This window comes from Vombatus ursinus, unplaced genomic scaffold (genome assembly GCF_900497805.2).
Source record: "Vombatus ursinus unplaced genomic scaffold, bare-nosed wombat genome assembly UNPS02000580.1, whole genome shotgun sequence".
Lineage (NCBI taxonomy): Eukaryota > Metazoa > Chordata > Mammalia > Diprotodontia > Vombatidae > Vombatus > Vombatus ursinus.
Window position 1 is genome coordinate 25,988,140 of NW_020940358.1, and position 16,331 is coordinate 26,004,470.

General features: G+C 44.0%; 1 protein-coding gene across 2 annotated transcripts in view; it reads left to right on the forward strand.

The window, feature by feature from the left end:
- Positions 1-9,060: 9,060 nt before the first annotated feature.
- SULF2 (sulfatase 2) overlaps positions 9,061-16,331 on the forward strand; it is a 144,412-nt gene continuing 137,141 nt past the window's right edge. The window contains exon 1 of one of the 2 annotated variants that reach the window (XM_027851385.1): positions 9,061-9,327. The gene's annotated coding sequence lies outside the window, so the exon portion shown is untranslated. Of the gene's footprint in view, positions 9,328-9,913; positions 10,002-16,331 lie in introns of those variants that run through there. The other variant, XM_027851384.1, reaches the window with a different exon arrangement.

The window sequence follows — 16,331 nt, forward strand, 5'->3', positions numbered from 1 at the left end:
TATATATATGTATATATATATATATCAACATCATATAGAATTCTTACAAAAGTTGAACATGCACTATAAGGCACAGAGATATTTCAAACAAATATAAAAAAGCAGAATCCTAACTCTACCTGTATGATCTTGGGCAAGTCACTTGACCTCTCTTGGCCTCAGTTTCCTCATCTGCAAAAAAGGAGTTTGGACTAGGTGAACTCGGGAGTTTCTTTCAGCTCTAAATCTATGGTCCTCACTGTGCAGCAATGTATATTCAGCTCCCCAAGAAGATAACTTGCTTCAATTGCTTCTCTTCACAGTTAATTGACTAGGTGGTATGTGAGGAAACAGGGTGGAAAGGAGCCAGAGAAGAAATAAGTTGCTCAGATATGCAGTGAGATAGTCCAATGGCCTGGGTGTTTGAGGAAATTCTATCAATACCACAGATTCACACAGTACATTCAGCTGCTTCACTGAGTAATTTCAAGCAAATATGATCATTAGTAGCCAAACAAACTTTGAAGTGTTTATACTTTCCTGAATTAAACAATTATTTATTACTCCTTTAGCTGAAAATATAGCAAGGTCTCCCCTCAGGAAATATATACATACCAAGGACATTATGGAATGTTATAACATCACAAATGGGAAGGACCTTAGAATATAGATTGTTAAAGCTGAGAGAGCCTTTAGAACACAGAATATCAATTCTAGGAGGGACCTTAGAGGTCATCTGGTCCAATTATCTTGTTTTACAGATGAGTTCCTCAAAACTCACAAAGAAGTGATTTACCCAAGGCAAAGTGGAAGGAGCCCTGGGCCTGGAGTCAGTGAGGCCTCAACTCAAATATGACCTCAGATACTCACTAGTCATGTGACCCTGTACAGGTCATTTAACCTCTGTCTTTCTCAGTTTTGTCACCTGTAAAGTGGGGTAATAATAGCCCCTGCCTCTCAGGGTTGTTGTGAGGTTCAGATAAGCTAATAAGTTCATTTGGTCCAATCCTAAGCACTGAGCACAGTGCCTAGCATATAGGAGGCTCTTAATAAATACTTGTTCCTTCCCTCCCTCCTGCCCCCCAAGGTCACATAGCTAGTTAGCAGCAAAGCTGGAATGAGAACCTCGGGCTCTTGACTTCCAAGGCAGTATGCTCTTTCATTCACATCATGCTGCTTCTCCATAAATAAATTAAAATTCATAACCTATTCCACTCCACAGTAGGGAGCTAGCTAAGATGCATATGCCAGTGGGTTCATTTCATCCAGAGGACAACATCTTCCCTTCTAGTCCTGCTCCTCTGAGCTCCCCTCCTGCAGCCCCAGTTGAGGTTCTGCTAGGGCTCCATCCCATAACGTGTGGGGTATTAGCCAGATTTGGCAGCTGCAGTGACACTCTTTTAGGACATTCTCCAGGTAGCATCTGGTTTTGAAATGGCATCCCTGGGAAATTGTTCTGCAGGACAGCTATTACTTTAACTTTCAGGCTTCTGGCCAGGATACTTTATGACAAATTTTAGTAAGTGGGGAAGCATCCAAAAAGGGGCATTCTGCTAAAGTTTGGGGTATAAATTGGGTGACCTTTCTAAAGGACAAATTCCTTCCACCTCCTCCCCTGAAGCTCTGACCCATTTATCTACTCTTCCACATGTTTCAATAATTGACCAGGCAAACACAACCTGCCTCATGCTGAGGAAGCTGCAAAGCACATGGGGAAGAACATTGGATGAAGGGTCAGGAGATCTGGGTTCTAGTCTGGACCTGACACTATACCAAGGTAAAACAAGCCATCCCCATTCCCTAGACCTCAGTTTCCTCATGTATAAAATGAGGAAGTTGGACTGTGTGTGGATTAATTAAATGAAAAATGGATTAATTGAAACAGCCCTGAAAAAGCAATCACAGAAACAACCCTGGATTTTTTGAGTCAGAGAACGTGGGTTTGAATTCAGTCTCTCCTATTTTCTAGCTGTATGAACAGTGGAAAAATCACTTAACCTTTCTGAGTCTTAGCTTCCTTCTCTGTAAAATCAAGGTCGTGGGCTGCATCAGGGGGTTCTTAACTTTTTGTGCATATCCTGAACCCCTCTGGCAATCTGTGAAACCTATGGACCCCTTCTCAGAATGAAATTTTTAAATGCATAAAATAAAATACATAAAGTTACAAAGGAAACCAGTTATATTGAAATTCAGTCATCAAAAAAAATTTTTTAAGTTCCTAGCCCCCAGGTTAAAAACCTCTGACAGATGATGATGTATAACTATAATAATAACATTAACTAGCATTGATATAGCACTTCAAGGTTTGCAAAGAACTTTACAAATATTATCTTATTTTATCTTCACAACAACCCTGAGAGGCAAAAGGTATTATCCCTATTTTACAGTTGAGGAAACTGAGGCAGACAGGTCACATAGCTAGTAATTGTCTGAGGTCATATTTGAACTTGTGTTTCTGATTCCAGGTTCAGCATTCCTTTCAGTGCTCCACTTAGTTGCCTACTAAAGTCTCTTCCAATTCAAAATCCAATGAGTTGGCTAATTCTCCTGCTCTAATACCATGTCAGTTTCAAGTACAGAAAAGGCATGGGGGTGAGGTAGGATGACGAGGGTTGCAAGTCAAACATTTATCCAAGTCATCATCTTGCTTTTCCTAAATTATTACTAGTATTATTGAGCATGTAAGTGGTTTCCAGGAAGGTGTCCCTTCCTTCCCCGCTACCACCCACCAAAAAAAAAAAATTATATGGTCATGGAGAGAGACATATCAAATTATACTTTTTGTCTAACCAATCATGTTTTCCCCCCCTTAGAAAGCTACCAGACCACCCCGGGTTCATTAAGCCTACTTTCTCCATATAGACCTGCAGCTGTGCTTTCCTGAGACACATTAATCATTTTAATACTCAATTATACATGTATTAATCTTGCTTGTATGCCTCTGTTTCATCACAGCAATAAAATTCCACGTGTTTAATCTTCCCTGGCTGGGTCTCCAAAGTAGAACTATTGGTGGTTCGTTAAATGAGACAAATCACCATTTTTATCTGTGTTCTCCAACCAGTGTTTAGAAATGGAGATGTCCTTAAACCATAAAATTAGAGATCACAGGTCCATAGATTTAGAGCTGGAAAAGACCTGTGATATTATTTAGTTCAGCCCCCACATTTTGAAGAGAGGAAATGGGCCCAGAGAGGCTAAGGGAGTGCCCAGGTAAACAAAGTTAGTACATTGTAGAAGAAGAATTTGAACTCAGGTCATCTGATTTCAAATCTCACTCTCTCTCCACCACATTCTAGTAGGCAAATATGGTAGGGAAGAAACAACACTGAATTTGGAGTCAGAAGATAAAAGATCTTGGAGTCTCAGGGTTGAAAGTGAACCTCAAAGATCATCTAATCTAATTGCTATCTGAAGCATGAGCTCCCTCTAGAATGTGTCTCCCCTCACTTTGAAGGCCTCGGTGAAAGGAACTCGCTGCTTACAGAGATAGCCTATTCCATTTGGGATCGCTCTAATTATTAGAAAGTTCTTTCTTTTATGGAGCCAGAATCCACCATTCTATAATTTTCCCCAATTCATCCTATTACTGTTCTCTGGGACCAATCATGGGATCATAGGATTTTGAGCTAGAAGGGATCTTACAGAGACAGATCATCTAGTCCTAGTTGAACAAGCTAAGGTCAAGGTAAGAGGTTTCCCCAAGGTCACATAGGTATCAGAGTTAGTATTCTAACTCAGCTCCTCCCTTTTCAGATGCTTCCTTGGTCTCTCTTAATCTCAATTTTACCATCTGCAAAATGGGGATAATAAGACTTGAACTATTTACCTCTCATAGTTTTTTCTTTCCTTTTTTTTTTTTAGGAAAGTGCTTTGTAAACTGTAAAAGCTCTATTGAAATGTCAGCAATTAATATCATTAATAATAATTGTCACCACTCACTGAGGTCACCCATGTGCATGCTGCAAGTTACCACAATTACACTGATTTGCTGTACCTTCCCCTTTCCAATGAGCCCTTTATTCATGAATATGCACTTTTGGGCGTCAGACATTAGTGTAAATTGCACTATACAATTATCTGTAATTAAGAAAAAAAAATATGTGTTGTGCTAAAGTGATTAGCCTTGTTCTGGAGAAGTTATTCCTTCTCGGTGTCAGCTTGCTCCCTTAGTGAGAGCACATGAAACACAATTACGTTTCTTCTGGGTTGGGGTGGTTAGGCTGCTGTTTTTCATTATCATAATATCTCAAGATATATAAACAGTTTTTCCCCTGACATAATTTCATTTCAACAGGCAGGGCAGCTTCAGTCTGAATAAAAACATGGGTGGGATGGACCACAAGACTCTTCTGTGGATGATGGCAGACTTCACAATGCGAAACACATGCAGGCTGGCCTTGCCCAGGAGTTGAGCACTGGAGCCTTGTTGGGGTGACTCGCCCCTCCTGTAAATGTGTGTTTGTGCCAAGCCTTGGTGCACAATTAAAGCCACCAGCACTCTAGCAATCTACCCAAATGTTAGTCTTTTTCAAATGTTTAGAGGATCCCAGGTTTACCAGATTTAGAACTGGAAAAGACAATAGAGATCTACTCATCTAAGCCACTCATTTTACAGAAGAAGAAACTGAGGCCTGGGGAGGGGAGTTAAATGACATACCCAAGATCACACATGTAACAAGTAGCAGATCTTCCTATCACCTCATGCTGTTCAGTTGTTTCTATTTAGAGCAACATAAAGAATGCTATATATGAAGTCAGAGAACCTCTCCTTGCTCTGCTCCATGTTACATTAGTTGACCTCGAGAAAATCACTAGTATCATGGGATATAGAAATGAAAAGGGCCTCAAAGGTTATCTTGTCAAATCACCCTTTCACAAAGGGAGAAACTGAGGTTCAGAGATAGTTAAGTGATTTTCCAAAGTCACGCAGATGGTAAGGATTAAACCCCAAATCTAGTTTTTTATTCCTTTATATCACATTGCCTCTCAACTCGTCTGGGCCTCAGTTTCCTCATCTATAAAAATGAATGGGTAGATCTAAATGATTTCTGAATCCTCTTCCAGCTCTGACACCCTATGATCTATGATGATCAAGACCTAGAGACATTCTTCATAATTGACTCATATTCCTTTGTCAGAAATATGTCAAAAGCTAAACTTTTATGACCCTCATAAAATCTCATTCTGTTCAGACCCAAATTCAGCACAGAAAGTGCTCTGGCAAAAAATAAAAATAAAAAGTGCTCAAATTGCATTAAAACCCTGGATGAAGATGGAGAAACACCCATGGATATTATGATTGTTGCATGTGACTTGGGAAAATGAAGTAGCAATCCTGGATTTATAAGGTTGAAAAAAAAAAGCCAGACAGGAATTCTCCACAAAAGGCTGCTGATTTTGTGAAGAGGCAGGAGCAGAAAACCAGGCTTCTATGTGTGAAGAGAAAGATTCCAGGAAGGTTCAGAAGGACTTGCAATGTTTACAGAGAGTCCAGTTGTGATATGATGAAATGGACAGGTATTTGGCAAGGTATATCACTGCAAGAGACGTGATGAAGATGTTTAGAATGACAAAGAGAAAACCAATCAGTTCCTTTATCCCCTAACATATCAGATGAAATTTAGACACACTGGTATAAATGGGTGTGTCAAGTGAGCCAAAGCCAGGGTCTTCAATGGAATACTTATCACCAGAATTCACAGTCACCAAATATCAGAGCTGAGCAGGACCTTAGAGTATTGGATGGCAGCTCTGTTATGACCTTAGTCTATCTGCCTCATTTTATAGAAGAGGAAACTGGGATTCAGAGATGGCAAGTGACTTGCCCAGCACGATATTGCAAGTCAGAGCTATAGCCAAGACTAAACCCCATGTTTAGAAAGTTCTTTCTACCATAGCAAAATTCAAGCAACTACTCCCTTCTCCCCAAAGGAGAAGGAATTTTAAGTGTGACCTGGAAAGCAGATGATTATGACTCCCTTGCTTATTGAACGTATCATGGTACGTTGGAAAAAAACAAAATCATGGGACCTCATTTTGAATCTCGACTCTACCACTTACTCTCTATGTGACAAATCATCCAGCTTCTCTGGGCCTCAGTTTCTTTATCTGTAGAAGGAGAGAGTTGGACTGGATGACTTCTAATGTCCTTCCCAGCTTTAAATCTATGATGCCATAAATAGGTGCGTAGGGGTAGAAGAGGTGAAATTGAAGATTTGGGGCATGGCCAAATTTGGGGCAGTCGTGAGAATATTAGTGATTCTAAAGATTCAAGAGCTCTTCTTAGGAGATGAGATAGAATAGCTGTCATTTGTTGTTTTTTTTTTATTTTGAGAGGAGATAGGATGGAGAAGGGAGTCTGACATTCTTTTTCAAGAAGAGGCTAATGAAATCAGTGACATTAAATGGAAAAAGAATTCACCCAGAAACCTGATTTTGAATAATGTAAAGGGATGTGGGGATGTGGGGAAATGAGAGCCAAGTCATGAATAAGTAGCTTTCTCCTAAACTGGAATGAAGCCCAAGCACTGCGGGAGACCAGGCCCAAGAATTTGGACAATTACTTCAACTCCTATATAAATTATATACATAATAATAGTGTAAAAATATAAACAAATCCCAGATACATTTGGGCATTGTCCTCCTCGACAATGACAAGAGAACTATTGGACTCTGGGTTGGCAGACCAAGTTGTAAAACTGGGCCCATTTGTAAAACAGGGATCATCTTGTACTACCTAACTCACAGGTCCCTAGGGACCCAGATGACCCATCATACTATAGGAGAAAGATCATTGAACCTGGAGTCAGGAGCCCTGGGTTTAAACCTTAGCTCTGATATTTAACAACTGTTGTGATCATGGACAAGTTACAAAATATTAGAGCTGGAGGAGACCTTGGAGATCATGGATCCCAACCCCCTTTCCTTTGCAGATGAGGAAAATGAGGCCAAGGAGCAAAGTGCCTTGCTCAAGATTACACTGCTAGTAAGTGGCAACATCTAGACATGATTCAAGGTCTTCTGACATCAAGGCCAGTGATATTTCCATTACACCAGTCGTTCTCCAAGTGTTTGGTCTCAGGATCTGTTACACTCTTTAAAATCACTGAGGACCCCGAAGAGCTTTTGTTTATGTGGGTTGTGTCTATCTATATGTACCTTATTAGAAATTTAAATGCCTAGCATGATTATGAAAATAATAATCTCATGACTCCCTGAAGAAGACCCCTGGACCACATGTTAAGAATCACTGCATTGTACCATGCTTCTTCCTCATTTAACCTCTCTGTGCCTCAGTCTCCTTTTCTGTAGAATGGAGATGATTATATTTGCACTACCTACCTCATAGAGCTGTTGTGAAGAAACTATTCTTTAAACCATAAAGTATTGTAAAAATAAGTTATTATTAGAAACTGAGGTAATGGTAGAGATAATCTAGTCTAACTTATTTTATAGTTGAAGATATGTCAGCTATTAAGAAAACACTTGGTAAATTTTAAAATGCATTTTCATTCGTAGGATCATAGATTGAGAGCTGGAAGGGACCTTAGACGAGGAAAATGAGGCTGATCAAGGCTAAATTACTTGCATTATTGTTTATTAAGTATATGAGGTAGAATTCAAATTCAGGTTTTCTTGACTCAAAGCCCACTATACCACCTAGATCCTAGCTATTCAATAACATCTATTAAGCATCTGCTACCGTAATAGGTGCCTATCCTGTTGAGATAGCACTGTGCTGGGGAAGGTACAAGGTTTAAACCAGACAGTCCCTGCCTTTAAGTATTTTACCGGTGTAGGAAGGAGCAGGATACAGTACATTGTACCATCAGTTCTATCCAACTTGAGGAAGAGTTGCTTGTCTGGCTACCCTGGACTCTCTTCTAAAACTAGGTCTGTATCCTTTCATCCTTTGCTGCAGAGGAAGAAGCAAAGGTCAGCCTCGCTGGGCAGAGTGGAAAGGGCTTTGGAGATCATCTAGTCTAACTGTTGTTATATTGAGTAGGAAATTGAGGCCCAGAAAGAGGAAGGAACTGCTGTGAACTAGGTCCCGAATTAGGTCTGAAATCCAAGTCTCCTGCTTTCCTAGTCCAGGGGTGCTCTGCCCAGAGGTCCCGGCAGCTTCTAGTCCACACTGCCCGACTTCATGGCGGCAGTGACTGTGGAATACAGGAAACGCATTTTCCAATGTCAATGACACAAATCATAGTGTATCTCCTCCAGTGGAAGTTAGTTTTGTATTTTCTTCCTTCCATCCTACTGGATTCCATTTCAGAGTGAAGACTGAGATTTCTTCTTAGGCCAGAGTTAATTTCTCTGAGCATGGGTTGGTAACCTTGTGATCTCTCTGAAAAGCAGCCCCGATGCTGTATCTAATAGTAATTGATATGTTGTTAGAGACAAGTACCGAGCAATGAAGGAGTTTTCTGCTGTAAGGCAGGAATGTTTGCAGATGGTAAAGGACAATTTGAAAGCAGATAAAAGAAAACATTTATAAACGTGTCATGGGGGGAGGGGAATGTTACTTGGATAGTGATTCTATTTGGGAATCTTCTTGGGGTTTCCAGAAATTGCTCCTTAATACTTTTCTTCCTGGAAATTCTCTTTTTTAAAAGTCTTTTTTATTCTATACAGAACTTTTCACGCCAGAGAGAACCTTATCAATAGGTTTCTTGTTTTATCACATTTGATTTGTTGTAAACGGCTCGCCCAGGACAGCTATTAACCCCTTTCCCAACATCTGTTCTCTTTCTAGTTAGTCCTGTCTCCTGTCCTTGTAATCTGTCTCCAGCTTCCCTCACTCACCTCTCCAGCGTCACTTTCTTGAGTCTCTCTCTCTCTCTCTCCCTCCCTCCCCCACCCCATTTGCTCTCCAGTCTCTCTCCAGCTTCACTTTCTCTCCTCCCCCTTCCCCCCACCTCCGTTTGCTCTCCTGGTGTCTCAAGCTCAGTTCCTACCATTTGGGTAGTTGAAACATCTGTTTCAACTCAGAGCAGGCTGTGTGAGAGGACTGAGTAAGTGTATTTGTGTGTGTGTGTGTGTGTGTGTGTGTGTGTGTGTGTGTGTATGCGCGCACGCGCCCGCGTCAGAGAAGGAGTCTGGGTCTGGGTCTGTGTGTGAGCGGTGACCCGAGAAGGGGGGGACACAGGCAGCCCACTGTCCCCGCCCCCCCCAGAAATGCTGCGCTCTCAGCGCGGTGTCTGACTACCCGACTCTTCATCGCTGAGACGGCTGAGGCGGCTGGACTTTGAACAAGTGCTCAGAGCCCTGGAGGTGGTCGGGCAGCCGGTCTTTGGGTCCAGCAGCCAGCCCAGACCGCGACACCGTGGGCGGGGGATCCCGGAGGTAAAAAACTTATTTGGGAGAAGGAGAGGGATAGGAAAGTGGGGGGAGGGGGGGACTCGGGTTGCTGTTTGCTCCAGGTTTTTGTTTTGAAATGGGAGCCGGAGGCCCCCTGCCAGGGGTTAATCGCCGCCTCCCGTCTCTCCTCCCCTCTCTCCACCTCTTTCTCCTCCTCCTCCTCCTCCCTCGCTCCCCCACCCCCGCCTCGGCTCCCCGCGCAGGGCTGGCGGCTGGCAGGCTGCGCGGATCCGCCGCGGCTAGGGCTGTGCCGGTGCTCGGAGCTGCCTCGGGATCTGGGTATTTAAAGCCGCCGGGTTGCAGCAGCCAGACTCGCCCGAGCGAGCAGAGCGCGCAAGGCTGAGAGGCGGGGGCACACACACATACACACACGCACACACTCTCACTCCCTGGCCGCGGAGGAGGAGTGGCTGCAGCAACAGCGGCGGGGCGGCCGTAGCGGCTGTAGTGGTGGTGGCTGGGGCCGCGCAGAGCCTCGGGCAGGGGAAGGAGCCGGAGCCGGCGCTGCGCTGAGCCGGGCGGCTCTCCTCGGCATGCAGCGCCTCGGAGGTGCCGGCCCCCCGCAGCCAGAGCGGGCTGCGGCACAGGCAGAGACGGCTGTGCCCCGCTCGGGCTGAGGCTGAGGCGGTGCCAGCGGCAGCAGCGTTTCCTGCGCCCCGGTGAGTGGGGCGCGCTCCGGGATCCCAGCCCCGGCTCGGGAGGGAAACCCGCCCTGGCTGTGGAATGGGAGAGAATGGGAGAGCCCGGACTCCCTGCCACCGTGTGAGCTCTCTGCTCTCCTCGCCCCCAAGACTAAGGAAGGGGGAGGATACCTGGGGCAGCGGGGTCAGTGTCTGGCGGGGGAAAGGGGATGCGGTGGCGCGGCAAACAGGTGTATGAGTGGAGGAGATGGGGGGGGCGGCGTTAGGCGAGAAGAGAGCATGGAGGGAGAGGAGGAAAACCCTAGCCCCAGGGGGGAGAAAATCGTGAAGGAGGCTGCCCAGCCCCTTGTGTTCTAAGCCAGCGAGGTGGCTGGCACAGCCTGGGCGCTGGGCACACGAGTTCCTGATTGAGGAGAGCCTGCCAAGTGAGGTGAGGGGCTTAGCTTGAAAAATTCAAACTGTTGGAGGGGGGTGGGGGTGACTGATGACTTTTCACCCTTTTCTTCTTCCGTTTCGGGGCCCCTTGTTTATTGGGGACAGAGAGCTAGACTAAATGGCCTTGAGGAACGGTGTAGCGGTCGGATCCGGGAGGGCTCGAGCTGAGCCCCTGAACTCATCTCGCCCCGAGGCTTACGCGGGGAATGGATTCTGAATGGACTCTGGCAGCCTGCACTCTGTGAGCCGGCTTTGTCAGTTGGTTCTTCTCTGGGTGTTTAAACTCAGGAGGAAACTGAAGAGAACATCGGGGGATCCCGAGGGCCAGCCACGGGAATGAGGAGAACACGCGGGTCACTGGGGAATGAGGAGATCGCGGGTGGGGAATGTCGGTTTTTAAAATGTATAGTTTGTTTCCTAGGTCTGGTCTTCCCAGGAGCTCCGAGAGACACCCTCCCTCCCTCACCTCCCCTAGTGTTTTAGAAAGCCTTAGGGGTAGGGATTTAGGCATTCTTCTCAAATACCTTTTCTCAGTTCCTTAAAAGCAAAAGGTTCTTTGCGTGGAGAAAACGAGATTTAAACCCATGATTTCCTTTTCTGTGTAATAGCACACGTCCTTACTTCCCCTATAAGCCCTGTCTGTATTTAAATACAGAGCAACCGATCCTGATTTTGATACTCTTGTGGCCACCCCTACCCCACCCCACTTCATTTCCCAACCCTTTTCCTCCTCGGTTCCCTCTTTCCCTCTGTTTGTGTTTTAATCACTTTTCAGTTAAGAGTAAATATTTAATTAATTAAGTAATTAAATTCAGCTTATGTGTGAATCTGGGTATTTGCACATCTGTGCATATTGGTACAACCTCTCTCCACCCCATCTGCCCTTCTTCCTCCTCCAGCCTTCCCACACAATCATTCTTCCCTCTCCTCCTTCAGGGCCAGGGATTTGAGAAACGGGAGTTACAGAAAGATTCTATTCATGTTTGCAGGGAACTCCTGGTAGTAGCAGCCAAAAAGCTTTCTATGAAGCCTAGTAGCAGGTAAAAGGCTTTCTTTTGAGAGCCCCACCCCATGAACCTCTACCTCAAGAAGTTAGTATTTATTCTTATCTTGTTCATAGAAAAGGAAATTTCCTGCAACTATACTAACTATTGCAGAATCACGGGAGAGTTTTAATTAAATTAAAGCCATTCATTAAATAAGGGGGGGGAGAGAACATAAATGAAGGGCAGTTTCCCCTCTATTCACTTACCCTGTTTAGTGGGAGAGAGAAAAATAATTCAAAACAACCTGTCCCAGTGTGTAATTTAATGTTCTAATAAGCAGCTGGAAGGATGATGGTGCTGGGCTTGGCTAATGAAATGTTAGACATTTACACATAAAGTATCTTCCTTCCCTGGGTAGTTTGTGTGCATAAATATGTTCTATTGAAGTTACTCAGGCAGGAAGGGTCAGCATGGATTTGGGGTTGTGACTGTGGGCATCTGGGGTGATTGTTAACATTTGTACTTAAGGTTTTTTGTTGTTTTTGTTTGCTTTGTTTTTGGTTTGGGTTTTTTTTTTAACATATTATTGCAGCAACTTGACTTTGAGGAAAGAGAGATAGATTTGGAGTGAGAGGATCTGTGTTTAAATTCCAGCTCTGCTTCTTACCAACTGTGTAGTCTGAGGCAAGTAATTTGAACCCTAACCACTTACCTCAGCCATAAAATGAAGGGCTTGGTCTCTTCCAGTTCTAATTCCTATGATGAGTTTGTTTTGTAAATCTTGTCTCTGAAGAGTATTTCTCTTTCAAAGAATAGGAGTAGAGACAGCTGATTCTCCTTGAGAGGCTAATGTCCAGTATGAAAGCAAGCACCTGGCTACCTTCAGTATAGCCTGAAACAACAAGGCCAAAGATGCGGCGGAAAGGACACTGAATCAGGAGTCAGGAGACTGTGGTTCTAATTCTACTTCTGTACCATTTGTTAACCATGTGACCTTGGACAAGTCACTTTCCCTCTTTTGGTCCCAGTTTTACTACACATGCAATAGAGAGATTGAATAAAACACAGGGGTCTTACTTGGGGTCCGTGCCCTTTTTTTTTTTTTTTTAATGTTTTGACAGCTGTATTTCAATGTAATTAGACATTATAATCCTGTGTATTTCATTTAATGCATTGAAAAGTATTATTCTGATTAGACATCTGTATTTTTCACCAGACGTCAATGGGGCCCATGGCACAAAAAATGGTTAAGAAAGTCTTCATTAAAACAAAGGTCTAGAGGCAGCTAGGTGGCGCAGTGGATAGACCACCGGCCCTGAAGTCAGGAAGGCTTGAATTTAAATCCAGCCTCAGACCAAATATTTGACACTTACTAGCTGTGTGACCCTGGGCAATTCACTTAACCCCAACTGCCAAAAAAAAAAAGAGGATCTGCAAAGTAGAGCCCACAGAACCCAAATCCAGTCTGCCTGTGTTTGTGCCACCTGCCAGCTATGAATGGTTCTTTTCATTTTTAAATATAAAACCTTACTTTAAAATGTAAAGACCATTCTTAGCTCATGGAAAATGAAGTTTGGCAACGCCTGGATTAGAAGATGTCAGAGCTTCATTCTAGCTCCGTAATGGTTCACCTCCCTATCCCACCTCTGCCTAGTTTGAAATGCCCTTTGAGTTTTGGAGATAACTTCGTATTATTTTCCCTTCACAATTCTAAGTCCATTCAAATCAAACCAGTCTCCCAAGTGGGCATCCCATCTACCATCTCGATGCCTTTGACTAAGCTATCTGCTATCCATGGAAGGCTTCTCCTTTCTTACCTCTCACTTAGAATCCCTGACTTCTTTCAAGGCTCAGCTTTGGGGTCAGCTCCTACCTGGGGCTGGATTCCCTCTCTCTTCGCTATTGTTAATACTCTAGTAGAAGGTAAACTCCCGAAGGCAAGGACTGTCTTTCTTTTGCGTTTTCAGTGTCTGGAAGTAGATGTTTCTTCATTGATCTCTTCTCAGATTATCCTGAATTTACTCATTTGTGTACATGTCATATTATCAAGTGATATATATTTGTTGTTATTAAGTCTTTTTTCAGTATGACTCTTCGTGACCCTGTTTGGGGTTTTCTTGGCAAAGATATTGGACTGGTTTGCCATTTCCTTCTCCAGCTCATTTTACTGCTGTGGAAACTGAGGCAACCAGTTAAGTGACTCGTCCAGGATCACACAGCTAGTACATATCTGAGGTCACATTCGAACTCAGGAAGAAGAGTCTTCCGGAGTCCAGGTCTGGTGCTCTAGCCCCTGCGCCACCTAGCTGCCCTATTATATGTATATGTGTGTATGTGTGTACATAGGTATGTGTATATACATATATATGCATATATACATACTTATACACATATATAGCATTTTACAAGCCTTGTACCTCTATATTAACTATGTAAATAATAATTATGTTGCCTATCCCCCCCATCCCCCCTCCTAGACTATAAGCTATTTGAGGTCAGCGATTGTTTGACTTTTCCCTTTGTTCCCAGCACCTAGCTCAGTGGCTTGCATGTAGTAGACATTTAACAAGCATTTGTCAGACTGAGTGAATCCAGCTGTTTTCCCTGGTGACGGTGGGGTGGCCACAGGGCAAGACTCTTTTGTGTTTATGTTGAGAATGTAGAACATTAGCCAGTCTCTCAGATTAATGCTGGACATTCCATGTAACTTGGACGTTCTTCCTTGTCACCATATATTGAAAAAGCCATGTAGTGGTGTGTTTAGCTCATTGTCTCTACGTAAAAGAAATGGCAGGTTTTGTTCTTCTGGGTTTTTTTTTCCATTAAACAGCATGGCACTACACCCATGCTTCTGCCCCTTCTGTCCCTGCATACACTCTTCCAGCCAGAACATGAATAGTGGATGTGGAGGGTTAAAAAAAAATTGGAAAAATCATGCGTGCTGTAAGCATGGCTGGCTAGCTAGCTAGCTGTGGGAGGGTTAAGATCTCCACAGGAGCCAGGACCTCAAGTGGTTGGCTCTTGTGCTCCAAAGATCCTGATTACTGTGTGTCTGGATGGTGTCATGAAGCTGGCTTAGCCCTGCCCTAAAAGGGACCAAATTTGGGATGTGATTCTGGTGGTGTTCCCAGAGGTGGGGGTTATACCACTTGAAAGAGGCCCCCATGGATGATGCAGGGCCTTACCTGAAAGAACTCCCTTGCTGCTGGTAGCCATGAGCAAAGTCTGCAGAAATTTCCCTCCGATCCCTTTGAATGAAAGGCACTATCTAATTGCAAGATCATTAAGATCATTATAATTAATTGGCACCCTGATAAATGGCATGATTGCCTAATTGGGGCTGTTGCTAGGGAACCAGGGCTCATGCCATGCACTGCACCATTGCCAAAATTGAAATGGCACACCTAGCCTTCATGAGTGGTATATGGAGCTTTGGACCCACCAGTTAACAGGTGGAAACAAGAGAGGTGCTTTTGGCCAAGTCACATCCATTCCCAGCAGCAGCAGCAGATGCAGATATTTCTATTGAGCACCTACTAGATACAGGTGCAAACGGCATATCCACCCTTGGTTATTATTGTCCTGGTGCAGATATAGAACCTGAATTTTGAATTTGAATTTAGTGAAGCATCTTGGTGGGCCTAGTGATAAAAACCCAGCTGCTGGATGCGCATGTCATGTATTGGAAAGAACTTGGAGTCAGAAGACCTGTTTTTGAGACCTGGCTGCATTCCTCCCTTCCTGGCTGTGTGACCTTGAACAAATCGTCTTCCTCCCCATAGCCTCATCATCGATTCCTCAGATGGTTGTTGGAAGGAAAGTGCTTTGTAAGCCATGTAGTGACAGAGAAATGTCATGGTGATTATTATAAGAATTGTCTGTAATGTTCTCTGAACTCCTTTACACTGTTGTCTGTACTCTGTGTGTGTGTGTGTGTATGTATTATGTGCATATGCCACATAGCACTTAATTATATATTGTCTGGAGTTGGTCTTGAATAGTTGTGTGTATACATATACGTATGTGTTTACATACATGTATGCATGTGTATGTGTGTACGCTTGTGTATGGTATACATGTATGTGTATCTATATACCCACACAAGAAAATTCAACCACAGAGATTGTATGTGTGTACATATGTGTATACAGAAAGATATAGATAGATTTTTTTTTTCCGTCACCCAACTAGATTCTAAGTTCCTTAAGGTTAGGAACCCAATCTTTTCTATTTATGTATAGATTCCAGCCCTACCCAGGCTCCTATTAGCCCTGAGCTAGCACTTAATGATCTAATAAACATCCACTGATTAGAATCTAACAGATGCAAAGCATTGGGCTTTATCATCTGGGGGAGAGACAGTAAGAAGGAAAAGGCATAGCCCTTGCCCACCAAGAGCTTGCCATCTGCTCAGTTCAATTCAGTGAACATTTATTAAATGCCTGCTATGTGCCAGGTGCTGGGCTTGAAGGACATGGCTTCAGGCCCTACCTCCAGGCTGGTCCGGTGCTAACATCTTGACATTGCCTGCAACTAGTACCAGCCCCCACCCCCAGTTTGTAACATAGGTATAGACCATAAGACCATATTGCCTTGAGCGCCAGACTTAATCCTTGGTTTCCCTTTCTGGCTTCCCAGGATGCTTGGCTGCTGTTTGTAGGGCTCTGAGTTCCACCTGAGAGCTATTGAATTGACCCTGTTCCCAGACTCATTACAAGGAGCACTCCTATGCTTAGTTGGTTGGCGTGGACCATCCTCCAGGGAATGTGCATGGTACCCGCCCCTCAAGATGTGTTTGACCAGGTGGGACGCCAGATGTTTGAGGAACGGGCCTGCCAAGAATCCTGCTTGCTGACTGAAAATCAGTTGGGGTGGAGAGAGGAGGGAAGGGTGGAGCAGGGCCCACAGAGGGTTTGATTCACTGGGC